This window comes from Teleopsis dalmanni, chromosome X (genome assembly GCF_002237135.1).
Source record: "Teleopsis dalmanni isolate 2A chromosome X, ASM223713v2, whole genome shotgun sequence".
NCBI lineage: Eukaryota > Metazoa > Arthropoda > Insecta > Diptera > Diopsidae > Teleopsis > Teleopsis dalmanni.
The window spans coordinates 82,407,070-82,424,725 of NC_051848.1; the positions used below are offsets into that span (position 1 = coordinate 82,407,070).

The 17,656-nt window shown below is 30.4% G+C and overlaps 1 protein-coding gene across 1 annotated transcript in view; it reads left to right on the forward strand.

Annotated features, from left to right (window-relative positions):
- The first annotated feature begins 10,359 nt into the window (after positions 1–10,359).
- Positions 10,360–17,656, forward strand: part of LOC119661843 (WD repeat and FYVE domain-containing protein 3) — a 53,503-nt gene continuing 46,206 nt past the window's right edge. Inside the window, exon 1 of the mRNA XM_038071346.1 lies at positions 10,360–11,747. The gene's annotated coding sequence lies outside the window, so the exon portion shown is untranslated. The remainder of the gene's footprint in view (positions 11,748–17,656) is intronic.

Sequence of the window (17,656 nt, forward strand, 5' to 3'; positions counted from 1 at the left end):
AAGGGGAAATTAAAATAAAATTCGAATATTGGAACTTTAATCTAAAAATATTTATATAAAATGTATCTTCTAAATGTTTCAGGATTAACTAGTCTTTTAACCATAGTAACAAATTCCGGGAAATTAAAATACGAGCACTTTCACCATTATTACCAATAATAATGAAGAAATGAGAGAGGGAAACAATTGATTGACAAATCATATTCGGCTGATTGAGTTGATTGTAAGCGACTCATGAACCTATTTTTAGATGGAGCTAGATATCCACCTAAATTAGTAGTCAAGGTTGATAAGTGCTTTAAATTATATTCTCAAGCAGTTTTCCTACTTGTCATATTTTGGACTAATTAAAGTTAACTTAAAAATACATATTCCGTCATTATCCATCAATGTTTAAAAATTAAGTTATAGATTAAACCAAACACGCTACATTGTGGAACTCTAGTTCCATTCGAATTTAATGGGTGTGTAACTTAGTTTTTTGGACTGTTTTTCTCAAAAATAATATATTTATTTTACTCAAAAGTTTTTCCAACTTACACTATGGCTTTTGAGTTTTTAATGTGGTATGGTAACACTATAAGTGTCACACCTATTTTTGTACCATCAGTGTATGTACATGGTTAAATCCTCTTCTAGCATGTGGCTACTTACCTGCGTTGGTAAAACGATGTCAAGTTTTCTAGGAGAGATGTGATCAATATTTATTAGCATAGAACTGAAATGATTAGAGTGGGACTATGGCTGTAATCTCTAACCTTACACTATGAAGTAGCTTTGAGTCTAAGAACAGATGATGTCATCCCATTTGTTTGTTTATGAAAACTAGTGACAATTAGTGAAGCAATTGGTCAAATGTTTTACTTACTAGATTGTGAGTAGTTATCTTTTAATTTATATAAATAAAATAAATATTTATTTAAATGTATAATGTTATAGGAAAAGGATCTTGGAAACAGCTACAATACAAACGTTCAATAGAATTTAAAGAATGATTTCTGGAAGACAAGACTTATTGCTAAAATTCAAATCTCCCATTGCCAGCGTCATTCCTGAGTTGAAAAAAATTCTGTACTCTTTGTAGTCTATAGTCTTTTCAATAATTTATCACATCAATATTGTAGTCTATATCGTTTCTACCTTATGGACCTCTTGATAGGACAGCATAAATATTTAACCTTTTTTTTATATTTTGAACTGAATTAATCATGTAGATCCGGACTTTCCAATGCACGGCCCACTGCTCATAAATGTGAGGCCCGCGACATGTTTTCAAACAACCTCACATACGCAAATTTTCCTTTCATATATATTTTGGTAAAATAAGATTATTTTATTTTTATGGTATACCAAATAAATGAATTTAAATTGATAAATAAATAAAACTATATATAATATTATGACCGTATTTTTACTGTTCTCTAAAAAAACTCAACCTGCAAGATCACTTGTATTGACTCACGATCATATCAGGTCTAGGCAGCCTGGATGTAGGTGTTAGTCTAACTATAACACTCCCAATGCCTTGAGTATGAATCAACTAGTTATGCGAACCTTACTAGTATGTAGGCTTATCGGAACTAAAATTAGTTCTCGGTTTTCTTAGTAGACACCATAAGATTTCTCCTTCATTTCTATGATTCTCATCAAAGGTGCAGTCTTGTTGATTTTCTTATAATCATGTTTATGTTGGTTCAACTTTAATGAAACAGAATGAATACTTTTTGACACAATATGCAGTGTAGCGCATAGTTGTGCACCTCTAGTGTGCTTTCCAAAAAAAAAAAAACACAATCCTATTCAATGTACTCGTGAACAAGGACGATAATAAGTTGCATACGCCAACGGACTATAACACGCGTTCGCACTTCCTGTTTCTTGAGCGAAGAAGATAATTTCATGGCGTTCATAAATTTAACGCTGTTAGCTTAAAGCAAATATCTTCAGAGGAACTGTGGAAGAGAAATATTTTTGACCCTTGAAGTGTTGCACTGCAAAGGTGTAACAAGCTGCGTAAATCAACTGCACTGAGGATAGTTGAGGTGCCCAGCAATCGAATTGAAGCAACATGTGCAAAATCTTTGTGCCACATTGCAGCAGCAAATGTCCTGATAAAAAACGAACTGCAACAATAGCAAGAAAAAGCAATCAAATCGAAGGCGTACGGAAAAAATTGAAACACCTGTGCTGAACACCCATAAGTTGAGGTCAATTTATTTATAGCATTTAACCAGCGCATGGTTAAACATGGCCAGTTTAAGGATCCATGCAAGGATATGCAAAAAATTTTTGCTTATTTTTTTGTTTTTTATATAGTAACTTTTTTTCCACACAAAAACAGTTGGCAAGACTTCGCATCCTTTCTGTGCTGAAGGCGGCACTAGAGTACGAGGACTTACAACAAAAATGAATGCAACAACATTTATCCTTAATATCGAATTTCTTAAAGTTTACAAATTATGAGCGGAAATCCTTTTTGCGTAATATCCACACGAGCATAATAATTCATTTTTTTTATTTTTTGTTTTTTATTTTTGTTTATTTCATGCTAAGGTTAAACAAAAGGTGCTGTGGGCACGTGTCTGTCTAAAGGACAACGAAAAAATGTTGAAATCATTAGCGAAGAAAAGGTCACATAGCATAAGATTCGCTCATACAATAAACACAGGAGTTCTGTGTCTCTGACATTTGAGAATATTTCATATATTTAAATTTATACCCAACCCCAATGGCCCTAATTATGTACTGTTAATCCATTATTTAGTAGTGTATCCTACTCAACAGCTTAAAATAGAAGAAGCATACATAGATAGGCAAATGTTAGAGCACAAAGGACAATTGTTTAAGTAGGCACAAGAAAAGTTCCCCTTGAAAGTAATAAACCTTATTGGGAACTTATTGAAAACTTGTTCATATATTAATCCTTTATTTATAAATATTATATACTATAATTACTTACTTCAATTTTTTTCAAGATTTTGGTAGCCACATGGAAGAATTCCTTCAATAAGATATGCTGAGCTTTCAAGTGTACTTCTATAAAATCATCTGTATAACTTATTATCAGAATTCAACGGAGCTCAGTACATAGAAGAAGATTAACTATGATGTTCAACTCAATCCCAGCAAATATTAATACTTCTAAAAGCAGTTACACCATTCAAAACCTGTCGAAAAAACTCTAAAGCACATTAAATACGAAGTATTAGCAATTCATTATGCAGTAAAATGTGTCTTTGGTAACCAAATCCTGGTAACCAAAGCTTGATAAAACAATCTCAAGCTTCTCGGACAGCCAAGGTTCGATTTAATCACTGCTAAACATCGCAATCACATCAATTATAACTCGCGATGCCGAGTTTCTCTCATTAATTTAACTAGGTGTGTCAGGTTCCAGCTCATATGGGTCCCTGCACATGGGTATACACCGAGAAAATGCAGGAAGGACTAGCTTGCCAAAGCAGGCGCTCTTTTCCCTAATATTCACTTCTCAGATATTGAGGTCCCACTTACAATCGTTAAACTCTCAATTAAACAAAAATGTGTAAGCATAGACAAGCAAAACTGGGTAGACGAATCTTATTGTCAGATCTACTGATTGACATGATTTAAATTGAACAAAAAATGCAGTAGTCAGCTTCTTCAACTAAGGCGGTACCTGCTCAGCAGTACAATATCTGTGTTAACGGTCCATTGCGAAATCGGTTGGCATGTTATGAAATTAGGTCTACCCTACAATGACCATTTTTGTGTTTGTGAGGAAATTGTGCTCCATATCATATGTCAGTGCCCATCTTTAGCTCGGAGAAATTCTAAAATCTTTGGGGGTCCTTTTCTTACCGACCTGGCTGAGTTATCATCTTGCAATATTAGACACTCAACCAACTTCATAGAGCAGTCAGGTGAGTTTTCCTTTACCTGATAGGGGAGTCGTTTTCTTTCGGCCACAACGGTCCATTATTTGAACTTAAGTGAGTTTTCTTGGCCACAAGGCCGCTACTCCTAACTAACCTAACTATATGCATACGTATGAAATATATATATGTTATAATATATGTAATATATAATTTATATATGTGTATAAATATAGAAACTAGTTTCTTCTATTTATATAACACCTTTATATGCATTTAACATTTCATACCTCATAAAATAACTCAAATACAAGGGTATTCCAAGCAATACTAAATAATTAAACACTTTTGTGGATTTCTCGTCGTTAGGGTTTCAATGGTAACGAAAGAGCTGGGTGCTCTAATTCTCTTCATAGAAGTAGAACCTATAAATGCCTGTCCTGCTGTATGGTGCAGAAACTTGGACAATTACCAACAGTGATGATAAGGCGTTAGGAGCATTCGAGAAAAAATGACTACGGAAGATCTATGGTCCCTTACGCGTTGCAACGAGTATGGAAATGGAAAAATGGAAAAAAGTGCTTCGGCTATAAAGGTATTTGATTCGGTACCCGCAGGTGTAAAACGCGGTAGAAGACGTCCGCATCTTCGGTGGAAGGACCAACGGTGAGCAACGATTTGGGGCGCACGGTACTTCCAACTGGCGTCAGAAAGCAACTAATCGGGCTGACTGGCGGAGGCTATTCGACGCTCCACGTCTGTGATGGCCAACTAAGTAAATAAATAAGTAGAATGTTAGGTGGTTTCTTAGAAAGTAGTTTAACTTTTTCAGATTACTACAAAGAAAGGTGCAGTTTTTACTTTTTGTGTTTCTTATACATCATAAAATTTATTTTGTAAAATGAAGAATGAAATATCGACTGACCTTATCTCCCCATGTACTGCAAATGCTTACTTTTACAGAAGAAATTAAAGCACATTTGTAGAAAACAAGTGCATTGAATCGAATGAGATTTGCGATCGGGAATCAAGAGTTAATATTTAGTTGTCAAATTAAAGCATTAAAGAATACCACAATTGATCCTCATATAGCGCAGCATACATTGTTCATTTTAATACGTAAAACCAATAATATGGTGTTAATATATAAAGGCAGGGTATATTTTTCAAAGGATCTGCAAATAGACAATGCTGAATGCTATAATTGATTTAAGCTGAATAAAGCATTATTTACGCTAACTAACTAAATAGTTATGACATCAAGATTATTATCAAGTGTCTCGTCGCCAACGCGTAAGGGACCATAAATCTTCCGTAGAGTTTTTCTCTCGAATGCTCCTAACGCCTTCTCATCACTGTTGGTAATTAACCAAGCTTCTGCACCATACAGCAGGACAGGCATGATAAGGGATTTGTAGAGCGTGATTTTTGTTTGTCGAGAGAGGGCTTTATTTCTCAATTGCTTACTTATCCCGAAGTAACATCTGTTGGCAAGAGTGGTTCTTCGTTGAATCTCTAGGCTGACGTCATTTTTGGTGTTTAAGCTGGTTCCTAAATTAACAAAGTCTTTCACAACTTCGAACTTATAATTGTCAACAGTGGCATGACTCCCAAAACGATCAGGAGATTTGTTTATTGACAGAAAGTACTTTGTTTTGTCCTCATTTACCACAAGACCCATTTGCTTTGCTTGTTTTTCTAAGTTGGAAAATGCCGCACTGACGGCGCGGGTGTTCAGGTTAATGATATCAATATATCATTGGTATATTGGTAGAATATTCTGCCAGTGCGGTTTAAATCTCCTGCTCGAATTATCGTTTCCAACATTAGATTAAAGTAATCACACGACAAGGAGTCACCCTGTTTGAAACCTCGTTTGGTGTCAAACGGGTCGGTGAGGTTCTTCCCAATTCTAACAGTTTTGCTGGGATACCAAATTCAGACATAGCAGCATAGAGACTGACAGCACTTCAGTGAAAGTTTCACTTCGACGACGCATGTAATACCAAATAGATGATCTAACTATAAATTCCTACTTTCAAAAAGTATTCGAGAAGTGTTACTGTCGAGAAGTCCACATTTGTTGTCAAAATTCTGTATGCAAAATGTACAATGAAGCTATGTATATTCAAACTCTGAAATTTTTTAACAGATCGAATAAGTACATATATAAGAAGTAACGAAATATGTATATGTACATATGTACAACCGCATGGATAGATATGCGATTTTTAATATATGATATAATACTTATAAATATCCTAAACTTATATTTTAAAAAAAATTTAAATTTGTACATTTATTAGAAGGCCATACCATGCCGACAATATTTACTACTTTCCTCAATTTACCATCAATTTACTCGAACTCGCACTCGGTCTTATGAACTCGAACATATGTTAAATCGAATATTAGGTCTGTATTGTAAAATCGACAGTTAGCTCCTGCAAAAGAACTGCCGATCCATAAACTGCCGATTACTATAATAATATTATAGTAAAGAGTTATATCGATACGAATTAAAACTTAATTATTTATTTAACAACTTATAAATAATAATTTCTTCGGGATTTAAAAATTCCTTACAATCCTCACAATATCTTGTCATGCGATATACATAAATTTCTTAATTAAAATTTATTTATTTAAAAAATTAATAAAACAATTTTATTCAATTAATTTCTATTTTCAAAATTAAAGCAAAACATTTAATACGACACGCCATCTGTGCATTTTAATTCAAAATAAATGAAAAATTTGTTTTATACTGTACTTTTATTATACGAATGAGCAGTACAAATATTTTAAATATTTACTTTTGAACCTGACTGTTCACAGACAACAATACGTAGTGTACTATAAAAAACTGTTCTCACCCAAATAGCACTTGTGCTTTTCGTAACATAGTCCTACTACCTTGAGAACAGTAGTGGTGCTGCGCTTTTATTTATTAGCATTTTATTAACTATAATTAAAATTTATACCTAAATATTTAAATAAAATTAATTATTACTACAATTACATACCTTCACTATACTAATTTTTTTAAACGGTTTTTGTTTTTTTAGCTATAAAACTGTACTGTACACCAAGAAGTGGAGCATTTAATGTGTGGTTTGTGTTCATGCTAGATATGGTAGTCCAATGTGTTGTTGAAAGCAGGGCTGTCCAAAGCACGAACCGAAGGCCGCATGTAGCCCGCGGCTGATGTTTGTGTGGCCCGCGACATGTTTTTAATCTACTACAACTACACAAATATTCTTTTGGTGTCAAAAAACTAGATTAGCTTATTTTTATGGAAAAACAAATAAATGAATTTAAATTGACAAATTAAATAAATTTTATTTTTGTGTCTTTTTGCGGTCCTCCAATCTGTACAGTGATTTGTATTGACCCGCGATTGCATTTGGTCCAGACATCCCTGGCTTAAAGAATAACCATTGAACGAACTCCTTATATCATCAATATAACTTAATCAATCAATAATTTAATTAATAACTTTTTTATATTATTATATAGTTACTCTTAGGAATATAAAAGAAATTTATATTTATTATTAAAATTTTATACTTTCTATTAAGAAACATGCTTTTAGGCATCTGAAGTGTTGTAGATGATGTGAACCTTAGTTAAGTCTTCATTTATCCGTCTTAGTTTAATCTTCATTATAAGACGAGTAAGTGGTGTCTACCCGTCAAAGACGAAAAGGTTCTTAGTATTTTGTGTGATTTAAAATAAGTTTTAATTATTATAATAATTTTTGAGAGTTTTAAAAAATGGCATATAATGGATGTGATCCTATATTTTCCAAGATTAAATCAAATTAATTGAAAATATGAATAAAATCATATATACTCTCTGCAGAAAACAAGGAAAATCTAGTAAATCATATCTCTTAATTCCTGCTGACCGTTTTATTTGAAAAAAGAAACAACAGTTTTTAACTTTTAAATTAATCTTTTTATTAGTGTAAATCTTAATTATGACAGTGGATTCATTTTATTTATATTTTACAGTATGTAGGATATTTATTAATATATTAATTTATTTAAATATTATTTAATAGTATATTACAGCTTGTCTAGAAATTTCTATATGTAATTTATTCGTGAATTAAGACACTCAGTAATCACTGAGGAAGCTTATTATTCTGTGTGTTCTGTGTGAGAGATAATACTCGAAATTGTGTGAGAGATAATACCCTACTCGAAATTCTGTTAAATACCAACATTCGCTGCCATATCGACATAATTTACTACTTCCCTCAATTTACCACCAATTTACTCGGACTCACACATGACCATAGATTTAGGTTTAGATTTAGATTTCAACTTGTTTTGCTGTCGAAATAAAGGTTAATTTAAAATGACAACTACAATTACAAACAAAACTCTCGTGTGAATCCAGTATAATTGTACTTATGACTAAGATCGTCGCTGTTTACATGTTCCACTATTTACTAATATAAAAAAAACTTCAATTGAAACGTATTGTACATAAATCATAAATCGATTAAACGTATTGCCTCTGTATCATGCATTGTAGTTTTTAAAGTGCTTAAAATAATCATTTAATATAAAATTAAAAGGAAAATATTTTATGGCCATTCTAATGCTTTTATTAATTTCATTTGTAATTTTATGTTGTACTGTCTTTTTTTATTTATGATACATGAATATTATTTGCTGTACTGTACCACAATTTAGTGCTCATATGTTTTCTCGGAGAGTCATAAAATGCATAAGGGAGTCTCTTCTACAGATATAAAGTAAATGTTCATGCTATGACTTATTTTTTCCATTTTTAGTATTTTAATTGGAGAATTATTGTAATATCAAAATAAATGGAATTGAGAATAATGCATTTTATTTCGATGTGAACCATTTATCAACAACACCTAAATAAAAACCATTTTGAAATTATTTAATTTTATGTACATTCAAAATAAAGTTCACCACATTATATACTAAAAATAAGCCTTTTCGGTGGCTCGCAATTACGGCAAAAAGTAGCAAGTTGCTGGTTTATACTCCCGGAAATATATACAAAACAACAACACTATTTTCTCTATCGTTCTTACAAGATATCATTTCTAATACTACAATTTTAAGAAAATATTAGCTGTTTCATGCAAACCATTTCTAGACTATAATATATGTATATATGTATATGTATATATTATAATATATTGACAAATATATACATATACAGTAGATTCTCGCAAATTAGACAAATTTTCGGGTAGTTCGAATTTGCGAAAAGTTCTAATTTCTGGACTTTTTTATTTCTATAAAAAATATATCAAAAAATTAATATTAAAACTTAGGGGGGTTTTTGAATAGCAAAGTAAGAAATAAAGGACAAACACAAAAATTTATTTTTTTTAATTTTATTGAAATTTGGCTAACCATACAACGCTGTTTCAAATATTGCCAAGTACTCTTCATCAGTGGTCTTTGGAATAATCGAATTTTTATTTAATTAATTTATAGTCCGTATATAATTTGTTTGGACTGCAAGAGCCAGGCTTAGAACTCGTGCCTGTCAAATTAGAAGCGATGACTAATTGTGTTTAACCACAAGAAGCCAAGGCTGCACAAACTTTCAATGCTCAAGTTCCAGGTTTTATTGTCACTTATTTTTATTTAATTAGTGACATCAACCAAAGCACTTGCCGTGCTTTAAATTAGAACGAGCTTATAAACTACAGCTTTATTTTGGAAACACAAGTTAACGAATTGAAAGTTAACTTTAGGGTTCGCCTATTCTTTTTATTTTTTCAAAGCTACTCTTTTTTTGTAGAGACATTTTGTAATGCATATTGTTTTACTTACTATATGTAAAGCGACCATTCTGGTGCTTTTTACAAAGAAGCTATGCTATGTTAATCTAAATTTTAATAAAGCTTCTTTATCACCATACAAAGAAAGTCTAGCTTTACAGCAACATGAATACTTTATGTAATATAAAAAATTTATTTCACAGTAGAAAATAATCTTTATTAGTCAAATTTTTACAATGTTATCTAATTACGGGGAATTAAAAGATTTTTTATATGATCTCATGATGAGCAAATTCAATCCGATCATTAAATACATACATATATCGCACACAAGGAAATGCTATGCAATTACTCAATTATTGTATAAACTTATATATAAAAAGACTATAAAAATAATAATATATGTATACAAAATTATATTAAAAGTTTTTTTATTAATATAGCTTCAATAATAGCTTTAAATATGTATTTAATTACTACAATAAAAATATATTATATTTTTTATAAAATATATTATATAATATATTATAACAACAATTCAGCTCTTCAAAAATGAACAGTAATATATAATTTATGAGAACTGAACACAGCTACCCACCTCTACGGTACCAAGTGTTACTGCTCATTTTTCTGTTTGTTTTTTGTTGGGTTTTTGTGCTCTCAGCAGAATTTGTGTATGACAGCAGCTGAACAAAGCATAAACAACAAAAAGAATTTAGTTGTGTAAAAACGTCAAACGAGGTGAAATTCCCATTGCAATGGATCGGAAGACGTACTACGTGCGCGTTTCATACTTTTAATAAAATTGAATAAATTTTTGTTAATACAATGAGTAAAATTTTTAAAAATATAAATTAATCAATATGCATTTCGCAAGCAATAAAACAAAAGTGCAATAATTGAAATTTTAACAAAAAATTTAATGAAAATGTTAAAAAAACAAAAACGAAGAGCAATCTAAAAGTAACTAGAAAACAACCAACAACACTAACAACAATAAAAGAAACAAGACGCAAATAATAAATTTGCATATCAAATAATATAAATTATTTAAATAAAATTTGTGTTCTATTTTGCAATAAATAAAACGTCTATAAAGCCAAAATAAATAAATGAAATATTATTTTAACTTACTTTAACGTACTGCATTTGCATTTTATTAAACGGTGCTGCTTTAAAGTGCTCTGCTGACATGGTAGCAGCTAGCACGAGCAGCACCAATTTCCAAACATTAATAACCCAAACCCAAACCCCACATTATACAAAACGAAGTACTTGCAGAAATACCACCGACGTCAACATCGAAATCGGAATCGACTTCAACGTCTACGTCAACGTCAACGTCAGCAGCAGCAGCAACAACAGTACAATTGCAGCAGCAAAGGAAGCAGTAGTAGCAAACGAAAGCAGTAAGCAGCAGGAGCAGAATTAAGAAAAATCAATAAAAATTTGCCACTAGCCTTAAAAGCGAAAATAGCATAAGAAAATTATATGTTTAGTGTGTTTTGTTGTTGTTGTTTTCGTTGTTGTTATATTTCTTGTTGTATGCTATATGGTCCCGTACATTGCGTATTTATGTATCGTTCGTCACTTTGTGTGCGTGTGTAATTTCAACATTCGTATGTGCACAGAAAAAAATGTTATTAGTGCGCGGCAATGAGGGAGGTGTAAAGTAGGTGAAATTCTTCCTGCAAAAGGATATTGAAAATATTCAAATAAATGTATTATACTTTTTATTATAAAAAGTATTAAAGAAATGTAAGCTTCTTAAGTGCGAAACTGTGTAAAGTTAAGCAAAAACAAACATAAACGATAAGAAATAAAATTAAAAAAAAAAAAAGTAAAACGCAAACACAAATTCATTTAAATAGAATATAAAAGGAAATCAAGTGGAATTAAGTGAAGCTAGCGTTAGAGGACAGCAACGACTCGCACACAACACAACACACCACGGCACAAGAACACACCAACAACAACAACAATTGCCATGCTTTTGAAGGCAGTTAAAAGGATTCACGGCATTTGGTATTGATTGATTTATGAGTGTGTCACCGAAGAAAGCAACAAAGCAACAAGGACCGCACTTACACCAATCAACAAACAATATACAAGTGAGTTAAATATACAAAAAACAAAAAACAAAAAACGGAAAAAAACACAACACAACAAAACAAAACAAAATAAATAAATAAGAAATTAAATTTTATTTACCTGATTTACGATTTACGATTTCAATTTCAATTTCAAGAGTTAAAAGTGCTCTCAATCAATTGTAAAATATACGAGCGTTTAGGGGTGGGAGAGAGCGTAATAAACTGGCAATCACAAACCGCAAAGGCACTAATGCTGGCTACACTATTGTGGATTGGATTCGTTGTGTATGCTTTAGCTGTTAGCTGTTATTGTTGTTGTTATTATTATTATTGTTATTGTTGTAGTTCAACATTCAATCAATGAATGTTTACTCTATGAAAACCTCTTCAAAGACCGGCACTATCGTCAATGTGCAGATATAATAAGTACGGGTATTGTACATACAATGTATGTGTATGTATGTGTATAAATCCTTCATTTAAAAATTATGATGTTAAAAATTACCGATTATAGAGAATTATGACCTATTCTACAGTTGTGAGTTAAGTCTCTATATTGACTTAAGACATCAACTTTACTGATTTAATTTATATTTTATTGGGATTCGAGACTTAAGTTACGAGTTTGTTGATTAAATGATTAAATATGTATATTATTATTATTATAACTAAGGGGGACCAGTGCAGTTCATCATGATATAATTTTTCGCGAGCTATCTAATGGGCATAGAATCTCACATTATCTTGTTGGAATCTGTATCCTTTTTTTTTTTATAAAAACTGGTCTCTTCTGTTCAAATGAATCATTCGATTAGTCCAGTTGATAGTTTAATTCATACTTAAGTCGGTTTTGACACTTAAGTTACAACTGTGATATCAGTCCGTAGATGATTAAACAAGTTATTATTATTATTATAATTATGGGGAACTAGTGCAGTTCATAATATTGGATTATTCGGAAAATATTATCTGAGTTAAAGTTGTTCTTTGAATAATATATAGTCAATATTGTTTCAATATTGTTATTTGTCATTTTTCTGCAAACTCATAATTCCATATTCATAAGATTTCTGATATATAGTGTTATGATATATAAATATCATATTTTTAACCTACGAAAAAGTTTCGTGAGGATTGAAGCAAGTAATATTTCGAAGTTCAGTTAACTTGAAAATATTTTTATGCACTAAACATCCGATCCAAAGTATTAAAGTTTTATCGCGAGATACATAACTGGTATGAGGTTTCATATACCTTTTCAATTATTCAATTCTGAATTCTTCAGTATACTTCAACATTAATCTTGGTGTGGTTCGGTAGAAATTCAAAATAAAAAACAACCATTAGCTTGAAATCCCCAATCACCTCTTTTAATGAAAATTGGTTTTCGAAGTCTTTTGAGTGGGTTAACCTTTTCAACATCATAATCTTCATAAAAGAGTGTTTAATATTGATTATTAAAAAGCATTTCTCAATAAGGTATAGATAATAATAATAATACGCCTTGCTCGTCGTCTATGATTTCAAGCAGCCTCTTATACTGGGCATAGGCCGTCTATAAGCCGCTTTCACCTTTCGCGCCGTAACGCTACGTCCTTTATGTCTGAAATGTTGCTTATGTTTCTTCCTAGGGGCTGCAAAATGGTGTTTATTTCATTCAACGTTGACCTTCTCCATGTTATTTTTGGACGGCCTCTTCCTCTACTACCTTGTGGGTTGTATGCCAACGCCTGTTGACAAATTTCGGTGGGAGCTTTTCGAAGTGTAGATTGACATCTCTAACATTTGTTCGGGTCAAAAGATCGTGATTTGATATTCTGTTATAGATGCATTTTAAAAATAGTAAACGTGATTTTAACAATTCCTGACTAATAATGTCATAGAGCTATACATACATTAATGTATTTCCCGCTCAATTTAATTAGTAAATTGTTCATGTTGTTACCTATATAGGTCCTTTAAAAGCAGAAACATAAAAAGATTAAAAAAGAAATACATAATGTGGTATTTGAAGTAAGAAGATGTAGATATATAAGAGAAATAGAAAGAATGAGGGGAATAGTAATAAAATTAGGCCAGGTCGAGCTGAAGAAACTTTGTAATCTCTAACTATTTTTTTACATTAGTTCATTGTTTACATTACATTTCCAACTAGCATGCAGTCTGCGTTGTGTAAGAGTCTTATAAATGACGTCATAAGTTCCACTTTTATTTGAATAAATGAGAAACCTCAGCCAAGCTGGAAAGAATGTATATAGAAATATATATTAAAAGTAGCGAAATATAACAACAAAAATACAAATTTTGTATTATTACAAGGAATTGAATTTTTGGCTGACCATAGAGCTGTTTCAAGTATTGCCAAATACCCATCATCAGTGGTCTTGGAATTATTTATTCATATTTAATTATTCGTATATAATTTTTTGAGGCTGCAAGTACCAATGGTTGAACTCGTATCCTCCCAAATTTGGAGCTCAGTGTAAGTGCTCATTAGCTAACTGACTCAAAACCGTACTTGACTTGCATCTTCGAACTTAGAGCTTTATTAATTTGCTATGATAGTTCATTAACAAATTCACTTGCTTCATTATATTAGAATGAAATTATATTAAGTTGAAATATGAGTTGCTAAAGGTGCTTAGTTATACAAACGTTCGCTATTTAGATGATATTTTAATTATGTATAGCCAATAGTTTTATATTGGAACACAACTGTAAATATCTAAGATATATTGTATAATTATTTAAGTGTATTAAATAATTTATTGAAATATTCAAAGCGTAGTTAAAATTGATATTAATAAGTTTAACTATGTTTACTACTCAAAAAAGAAACCTATTAGGTGTGTTTTTTTGGAACTATGATAAATTAAAATAAGCAAATTTAATAATTGATATTATCATTCTTTGGAAAACTACGTTATCATATGACAGGAGATTCACCTATTGTAATATTTCTCATGCATACTGAGAATATATAGTATATAGTTGAAGTAAGTTGTTCACGACCAAGCAATATATATATATATATATATGATAGAACCGTGGTGATACTACAAATGTCCTTGAATACAGTTAGAGAAGACACACATCATATAAAACATGTCGAGTCTTAAGAGATAGTGTAAGCTAGTATTAGGGACGAAATAGTTTCAAGAATGGTATTTCAGAAACTTAAGTAATATACTAAAGTTTCTTCAACAATCGGTTCCTTACATATTCCGCATTTATTATTTTTGGAAATAGTTAGTTGGTGTACCTGCAGACTAAGGTATTGCAGTTTTTTGCATTGAATAGTAACACGGGTTTACTATTTTTTACTATTTTTTGTTGAAAATAGCACGTGTTTCTCTAGTTATGCTTATGTACTGGTTTATAACAGACAGAGGCCTGAGTAACTTATTTACTTAGTCCTCTTCAAAGTCAGCACAATTTTTCAGCAGCTTCGATAGTTGTTTATACTATGAAGATAAAATCCAATGTTGTCTGATGAGTGAACAAAATAAATAAATAATAAGTAAATAAGTACTAACTATATATATATAACTATATATATATGAATCGTTTTTACATAAATAACAGTTTGAATTTATTGACTTTTATTGCAAATAAACTTTTAATAAAGTTAATAAATGAGCTAATATAGTAGGGTTTGAGAGTTGTATTTAAGGTAGGTAGGGTTTCTAATCTAATTCCCTCTGAAGAGTAAAGTATTAAAGAAGCAAGCTTTATACAATCTACTTCTGTTGCTAAAATAAATAAGCCAGTCAAACTTTAATCCTCCAAGATTATCGAAAATGTATCAATTTTAAAGACGTCTTTGTATAGAATATTCCAGTTTTTTTGTAAAGAAATCATTTCACTCAGTAAATAGAATAAAGAATTCTACAATTTTCGAGTTTGAGATTCTCTGACAGTCAAAAATAACAGAGATGGAGCACTCTCCGTGCATTATCAATAAACAAACTTGATACAATTTGCTTCTGTTGTGAAGACAAGTTAGTCAAGCTTCAATCCTTTTAGAACAAACAACCGTCTTCGGACACTTAATCGAATGTGTTTTTAATATTAATTTTAAAGTTCATATAGATTATTTCTGGTATTTTTCTGGAGTATTTCTGGCTTATAAAACTCCACAATGTTTAGGTTGGAGGATATTTGATAGATTAAAATGTCAGACATTAAGATATAGAGTGTTAATTTTATCAATAAAACAAACTTGAAGGTTGTCAGTCATATGTCCAATCTTTATAGAACAAACAATCGTCTTTGCACACCGAATCGGTTATATTGTTTATATCAATTTTAAAGTCATCTGCAAATGTTTTTTTTTTAAATAAATTAATTTGTCTCGTAATTACTGTGGATTATAGAACTCCACGATGTTTGAGTTTGCAGTGAACTACTAGGTATAAAAATTAGGTGTGATATGATACCTTGATTTTTTTATCTAAATCATATTTTTTTCAGTAATTGACATGGTTCTGAAAAATTAATATTTTACTAATTGAGCGAACACAATACAATTCGAATTCATTGAAATTCTGAAATTTTATCTTTTAAATGACATTCAGCATAAAGTGATGGAAAGCAATCAATAGTTATTCGACACTCAGTTGAACTCTGCCTACTCCATATTCTGCATTCGTGGAATGAAATACATATTTCATTTGCTGTGGGTATATGTGGTTCGTTAGTTATCCCAGCACAATTCTATAAATAAAGTTTAGCTGGGTTATTTCTATTTCAATCAATCTAAATGCTGAATTTGGTTTTGAATCCGAGTTGAAATGTTAATGGGGACGGACAGACGGTTGCTCCTAAATATCCTTTGAGTACCTTATATTTATTTTTATTTCTATTTTTAATATAATTAATTAAAGTTTCCACAATTGAATGCAGAATAGAGTCTTTTCTCTTATGTAGATAGTTCTTTAGTTATGTGAAGTTGGTTTAGTAGGCATGAACACATGTATATCACTTAGCAAACTAAGTACTTACCGATATAGAACGTATCAGTTGACTTTATTTATTTTATAAAAAATATAAAAACAAAACCAAAGTTTAATTATTTTTTTTTTTTTGCTTATTTAACAATTTTGCAGCACAATCAATGATAAACTGAATTATGAAGACAAAAAAATCTAAAAATCTAAAAATCTTTTCAAAAAGCGCTCAATTCATACGATATTTGACATTGTATTTTGTCACGTTTAAATAAAATAAATACATTTCATTTTAAATTAATTTTTAGTTTTTTAGATAATAAAGCAATAACTTATAATTATTAATATAAGTCATATTTTTAAAAAATTGTTTAACATTATATAAATTAATTTTTTTATTTAAATTATTTATTAATTAAAATTTATTAAATTTTGTTTTATAAATGCACAATTGTACTGCCATTAAATCTTGCACAATTCACGGGTTCAATTTATTAAAGAATTCGCAAATTTCCGTACTGCATGTCTTTTAGGTAAAAATTTATTATTTACGTTATTTTGTCAAATACTCTTTTTTGTTGTAAAATTCAAGATCAAGTTATAATCTATACGAATCATGTATGGTAGCGACGGCAGCAGTAACAGCGTTTGTTGTTGCTGTGTTTGTTGTATAAATATTTGATAGGCAACTACTATTGTAGTTGTTGTTGTTATAGTTATTATTACTGTAGTAATATTATTCCATATATCCAAAATCCATAGGTTTTGTTTTTAACTTAACATTTATTTAACAAATTTATTATTTACAGTTAATTTATAATGTAAAATGTATATTATTTATTTTTAAATAATGTTTGCAATGTAATAAAAAAACACAATTAAATATTTTTAATTTTAATAATATGAAGTTTACTTTTATAATATAACTTCATTAAACTTAATTTTATATTGTAAAAAGTTCAAATTCGCATTGACGGT